Raw genomic sequence first — 7,582 nt, 5'->3', positions numbered from 1 at the left:
CAGCAATGAAAAGACATACTATGGGATAGTTGGTCATGAAAGGAGGCCTACTACACCTCGTTAGCCAGACTCAGTCAGGAAAACAGAGTCAGAAACTGGTGCTGCCAGCTGACTTCAGACCTGTAGTATTAAAGTCTCTTCACAATGACCATGGTCACTTGGGAACAGAAAGAACGACTGACTTGTTGAGAAGCCGCTTCTACTGGTCTAAAATGGTTGTCATTGTTTAGCAGCATGTCAAAAATGGTGTGGATGCCTTGAGGAAAGCCCCTGCAATCAAGGCTGCTCCCTTGCATCAACTGGTTATCAACGGCCCATGGACCCTGTATGCATTGACATTTTGTCAATGGAACCAGATTCCGAAATGATTTATTGATGTGTTGGTAATAACTGACTGATTTCATAAGATCTGCACAGGCATTTCCAACCATGAACCAAAAGGCTCTTACAGTCGCCAAGATCCTAATTGAGAAGTACTTTGTACATTATGGAATGCCCACCAGAATCGATTCCGACGAAGGACGAGACTGAACTGCTTCACATGATGGGTATAAGGAAGTCCCATACGACCCTATCACCTGCACGTAGATCCACAGCCAGAACTGTTTAACTGGACATTATTATCCATGCTTGGCACATTGACCCAAGAAAAGAAAAAACAGTGGAGCAAACATGTTGTGCACTCATTGTACGTCACGAAACTAAAGCAAGATCAACAGAAAAATTGTCAATTGGCTGAAGAAGCCTTGAACAAGTCACATATACGCAATAAGAAAGCCTATGACCAAAATCTAGAATCTGGTGACTGAGTGTTGCTAAAGAACCTAGCTTTCACTGGGAAACATAAGCTTCAGAATTGCTGATATGACAGCCCCTACGTGGTCACAGAGAAAATGCCAAACCTCCCGGTCTACAAGCTGAGACCTGAAAGCCGGAAGAGCAAATTGAAAACACTGCACCAAGATCATCTCTTGCCCATAGGAGAGCTTGTGCGGAATCCAATGTTATATGATGACGGTGAAGAACCAGCCAGACCTAAAACACGAGCACCGATTAAGAGAAAGTCCAGACATTCTGATCTCTCACCCCAACAAGAATTTAAATCATCCCCTGAGTCTTCTGAGATGGAGTGTGAGTGGACCCACTACAAACCATAGGATGCTTACCTGGAAGAAGCTTGGACCTGAAGAGAAAAGACCCTTTCCATAAGTCATGGGCAAAGTGAAGTCCAATTGGGAGCCAGTGACAGTCCGCCGGAGACAGAGCCCCCTGCTATAAGAGAAACCCAGCCTGGTGCAGAATCAGAGCATTGCCCTATATCTCGTGATGAAGATTGTAGAAGCATTGTAGTAATAAAACACCTAAACAAACTAGACAGACAAAATTGTGCAGGCCAGTAATGAGGCTGACTTACGATAAGCTTCCTAGGCCCGTTGAGAAACCTTTTACTATTTTGCATGTGAATTTTTATTACGATTGGTGTGTTGTCTTCCTTATTCTATAATAATCAGACGAGGCGTGATTACTCAGTTTGCATGATTACTTAACAGCACCGGCATAGCAACAGTAAAGAGCATGAAGACTGAACACTATTGTGTGCTGGGTAATGGAGTTTTAGAGCAGGGGTGTCCAAACTTTTTGCAAGGAGGGCCAGATTTGATAAAGTGAAGGGGCCCGGGGGCCAATAGTTTTTTCAGACATTTTCTAACTACAAAAATGTTATGCAAATACACACTGTTATAAAACAAATTTCATTGTCACAATTGTCTTTATTTTTCAAATGACAAAATAACCAAATATGAGTCACTCAGGCAGATGTGAACTAGGGATGGGCGATACCAATGATTTTGGATTCGATCCGATACCAAGTATTTCCTGCCCAAAAATACCCGATATCGATCCCGCCAAAAAAACCAATTTAAATGCAGTGGCATGCTGCATCAATATTTTGTGCCTTACATGTGACTATTGACCTGCACATTTGTATCCTACAGCAGGTGTTTCACTGCAAATGATACGGACACACAAGATTAAAAGGCAGTAGCAGCCCCCATCTCCCAAGTGTTACTTACTTAGGTGATATCTTCAGAGACGTATCATCGCAATCAACACCACTGAACTTTGATTCTGCCCCTGTGTTCGAGCGCTGTCTTCTAAACCAAAGTGTTCACTTCCAAAAGCCGCGTGGCTAAAGACGCCGTGTTCTTCTGTGTGTCCGGCCGGCTCCGGTCTCACATTGCTGGGCAGAGTGCCGCATAAGTCCCCTTCACCTGGAGCACCTCCAGAACTGAAGTCAGCGGTTACTCCAAACAAGCTCCAGGCTAAAAAAGTTTCCATGAAGGAGATGGCAAACCTGTCTGCTTACAAATAAGTGTCCTGCTTACGCCTATGTGCCACTGTTTCTCACCAAAAACAAAAACTTTATCGCTAGCTTGGCCATTGCCGCTCCCGCTGTTCCTCTGTGACTGACAGCACATAAAGTGGCTCCAGCCAATCAGATGCGTCTACGTCATGGCAGAACTGCGAAAATGACGAGTTTTTTATGATTAAAATATGATTTTAAAAACTGTAGCATGTCACCGCCCTCTAGTGATAAATTAAATGAACAACACCAGTTGGCATTTTGGTATTAATTTTAGTAAATGTCATTTGTTAACAGATTTTTTTAAATAAACACATAGGTACCTAACAAATCTTTTACAACAAAACAAAAAAATAAGTAGAAATATATATATATATAATAACACATCAAGTATTCGTAATAAAATAGGAAAATATATATTTCACATCAAAATAAAATAAGTAAAATAAATAAAATTAAGAATACATCAGTGTTACTTTTGACCAAATATTTTGATTCAGCTTTCGTCTTAGTTTGACTATTTTATGTTAGTTTAGATGAGATTTAGTCAAATTATTGTTTTTAATTTAGTCTAATTCATGTCAGTTTAGCCAAATAAGTGTATATCCAAAATCCCCCCTGAACAAACCTTTGTTACCAATATGTGAATAAAATAAAACCCTAAATTTACACATCTCAATCCAATTCTCAAATTAGATTCCCGAAATATTAACAATTTTGGCAATTTTTACACATAAAAGGCCTAATTTTTACATGAAAGTATTAAACAAAACTTGTAATAGATTTTTCTTACATTTATGACACTGATCTACAGCAAAAGTTCCAAATTTATATCTATTTTTTTCCCTATTCGCCTGCAGCGTCTCGCCTTAAGTTGACAAAAGTAACACTGCAATACATAATCGAATAGGTCCTATTTCAAGTTGAGACAGTTGAAATTCACTGTAGAACATTTTAACACTCAAAATACTCATTCAGTTAACACTTTTGTTTAAGTAACCTGTTTGAAGAGTTTTAACAAGAACAGAAATGACAAGAACATACAGCTGGTCAAAGTTAATCATTTTAGAGACTAAGATTTTTGTTGAGGAAGAGGAGCATGTTAACATTTTTTCCTTTTAGGCGGCTTCTTCTTTGGTTTATGAGCTCTCCTGTTTTCGAGAACACCCTTTCTGAGGGAACTGAGGACGCTACAATGCCCAGATATTTTGATGCAAGATGGCTGAGGTATGGGTACGCTTGTTCGTGATCTTTCCACCATTGTAATGGGTCATGGTCTCTGGGGATTAGTCTCTCTTCCAAGTAACGGCGCATCTCAATGAGTGTATCAGTGGCTGCAGTGCGGTGCTGTTGTGACAGCTGTGCATGTGTGTCAAAATCAGACCATAACCCTCTTGCTGTTGATATGGTAGGGCTTGATGCAGGGGTTGGAGGCACAGGTGACGCTGCTTGAGGTACAGATGATACTGCTTGAAGTACAGGTGACACCGCTAGAAGTACCAGTGACGCTGCTTGAGGTACAGGTGAAGCTGCTTGAGGTACAGGTGAAGCTGCTTGAGAAAGAGGTGACGCTGTTTTAGGCAAATTTTGATTTTTCTTCATTTCTGCAAGCATTTGCCTTTTAACATTTTCTACATTGTCTTTGCTGCGAAAAGCAATGTTTCGAAAGCGAATGTCCAGGAATGTGCATGCAGCCATAGAGTAAAACGTTTCAATAGCATGAAATCTGCGTTGGCACTGGCGTATCAGCTGCCCGGAAAGTATGTTCTCTTGATTCTCTGTAGCAGCCGTAGCTTTTAGAAGGACTGAAACAAGAGGAATCACCTTTGACATGGACACGTGCTTTGAGGAAGAGATCTCTTGCGTTGCCTGTTCATACGGTCTCAACGCTTCAATGGTAGGTTGGATCAAGTTCATTTCTTCACTGCTCAGGCACAGGTCATTCCTTCCAAGAATGCAAAGAGTAGTGGTGACTGCTTCCCTCTGTTCAAAAAACCTGTCCAACATGTAAAATGCAGAATTCCATCTCGTTTCAACAGACTGTATGAGTTTATGCTCAGGCATGTCCAGTTGCTTCTGCAAGTTTGAAAGCTTCTCTGTGGCTTTGGAGCTGTGGTGGAAAAATGTAACAATAGCGCTACATTTGCGCAAGAGATTAACAATTTCCGGGACAGCTTTAATGGCATCTTTCACCACCAAGTTCAACGTGTGGGCAAAGCACGGGTAGTGGGTCCAACCAGCCTGGTGAACTGCAGCCACAACATTGGCACCATTGTCTGTGATGACTGCTGCCACTGTCTGAGTAATGCCCCAATGATCTGTAATTCTTTTCAGCGCTAAACTAATGTTAGCGGCAGTGTGCTGTTCAGTAAAGCAATTAGCTTCTAGGACATATTCTACCATCTGCCAGTCGTGCACAAAGTGACAGGTCACTGTCAAGTAGGACTGAGTGCTTCTTGATGTCCACATATCTGTTGTTAAAACCACACTCTCAGCATTTTCTAAAGTTCTCTTCACCTCATTGCAGCAGGCTGTGTACATGTGCGTTATAGTTTCTTCTTTAATCTTTTTGCGGCTAGGCATTTTAAAACTTGGGTCAACGTACTTCATAAGGAACACTAACCCTCGTCCCTAAAACCCGGCCAATCATGCGACTACCGCCTTCCCGGGGAAGCTCTGCACGTTCCCCAGCCTCGCTTGATTTAGCCCACTATTGATATGGGCTGGAGGTCCATGCAAATCATCTTGGCAATCAGGTCTGTGATGTTTCTTGCTCTTGGAGAGTCATCTATTGAATTTTGTAGAAAAAAGTATTACGTCATGTACATGAATTATTAACCTTTTTAGAAAAACATTAATGGAAGATGCATATTAATAGTATAACTTTAATTAAAAGGAGCTATTCTTTACTTTTTTCTCTCTCTCTCTGTTGTTGGGAAAAAGTTTTGTCTTTTAGTATATTGTAAAAAGAGACATGGTACCAACAGAGATGCAGGGCTTAATCGTCATGAGCAGCAAAACTATCAATTTGTAAAGCCACTGGATACTTACATTTAATATTGTAATACTTTAGTGTTGTTTTGAGGAAGTGGAGTTACAAATAAAACGTATGGCGTTCGACCACAAATTGAAAAGGGGAAAACTTTATTTATAAATGACTGACTAAAGCGCAGTAATTATTGCTTCAAATAGCACATCAACCACAAATGCTTACGATTTTTGGTTAGCACCTGATACCTGGATATGGCTTGCCTTTCTGAAACGCTGCTTCTAAGGTACTTTGGTACCTTAGCCTCGGTGTGGCTGCAGGGTTTTCCGTCGCTGCCTTAGTGTCTGCGGCACGTTTCAACTGCAGCTCTTCATGAACCGTGGCGTGAATTTTACTTAAATGTTTTGTTAAGTTTGTGGTGTTGCCACAATATTTAATCGTTTTGTGACATATTTCACATCTTGCCTCGTTGTTATTAACTAAAATATAATACCTCCAAACCAGACTTCTCTTACGTTCGGACTGGGCCGCCGCCGTGGCCATGCTTGTTTGTGTCTGGATTGGAACGGGAGGCGGAGGAGGAGGGCTTGGCTTGTGAGAAAAGGGGGCGGGAGCAGAGCAGGACACGCCGGTGCAGCACGCGGAAGGAAAAGTAGTGCTAGCATGAGTGCAAGTCGTCAAATTGGAGCAGACAAAAATGAGGAAAAATATAATTAAATAATTGTAAGTATCGATATTTTAGCTAGGGAGATCGATACTCAAAAATGAGCAGCCTGGATCGATATATCGATATTTTGGTATCGATCCGCCCATCCCTATTGTACATATGTTGTTGTTATTGTACATATGTTGTTTTGTGTTATTCACCAATACATGGAAATGATATACCTTTCTCCAAAAGTATTTCCAAACCGAACTGGTTTCATGACATGAGTGCAACTCAATAGGCTTCTAGAAAAGGCTGCCCCTCACAACGGCGCAACAAAGAAATCAATCAGTGCGAAAGTTTCAAGTCATCAAAGCAAAGCAATAAAGCAATAACAATGGAAATGAAGTACCGTATTTTTCGGACTAAAAGTCGCTCTGGAATATACGTCGCATTAGCCATAAATTGCACAATAAAGTGAAAAAAAACATATACGTATAAGTTGCTCCGGAGTATAAATCGCATTTTGGGGGAAATTTATTCGACAAAATCCAACACCAAGAACAGACATGAACGAGCAACAACAGGCTAAACAATAGGTATGCTAACGTGATATAAACACAAACGAAGAGCTGAGAACGGGCCTGATGTAACATTCAGAGTTATCCAAATAACTATTACATAAATAACACGTTTATCAAACTATCTGTGTCACTCCAATTCGTTAAATCCATCGATCGTCCTTTATGGAAACGATGCCGCGTATGCGCCACGCCGCTGACGTCTAAATATTCTAAATATTCCACAGACCCATATAACGATATATAAAGTATAAATCAAATATCTATCATATAAACAACAATATTATCAAACCATCTGTGTCACTCCAAATCATTAAATCCATCGATCAAATTCCTCTTCCTTTGCCAACAACGCCGCGCGTGCGCCGCTGACGTCAGCCTCGTCGTTATTCCACAGATTAGTATATACCGTAATTTTCGGACTATAAATCGCGTTTTTTTTCATAGTTTGGGTGGGGGGGCGACTTATAATAAGGAGCGACATATGTGTTTTTTTTCAAAAGTTTTCAAAAAGAAAAAAAAAAAAAAAAAAAAAGTGAAACCGCGATAAACGAACCGCAATGTAGCAAGGGATTACTGTAATTTGAATTTCAAGTGACGTCAGCAGCGCGACGTCGCGTCAGCAGCGCGACGCGGCGTGGCGGTTGTTTACATAAAGGACAAAGATTGACTCGACGGAGCTCTCTTTCACTTCCGTGGATTGAAGTCAGGGGCCGGCGCTCGGCCGGGTGGCTGTCCAGGGATGGTGGATGGGGCTCGGACAATGCTTTTACGCACGCCCGGTCCTACTCTACCGAGCTGTCTTTCACCTCCGTGGATGGAAGTCGAGGGCCGGTGCTCGGCCGGGTGGCTGTCCGGGGACGGTGGATGGGGCTCGGTCATGGCTTTTACGCACGCCCGGTCCTATTCTATGGAGCTCTCTTCCACTTCCGTGGCTGGAAGTCCACGCCGCCACACGCCTGGAAGTTTGTTTTGTTAAATAAAGAGCCGTTTACCAAACCCAC

The sequence above is a fragment of the Syngnathus acus genome, chromosome 1 (genome assembly GCF_901709675.1).
Source record: "Syngnathus acus chromosome 1, fSynAcu1.2, whole genome shotgun sequence".
Classification (NCBI taxonomy): Eukaryota; Metazoa; Chordata; class Actinopteri; order Syngnathiformes; family Syngnathidae; genus Syngnathus; species Syngnathus acus.
Note: the sequence above shows the minus strand (reverse complement) of the source record.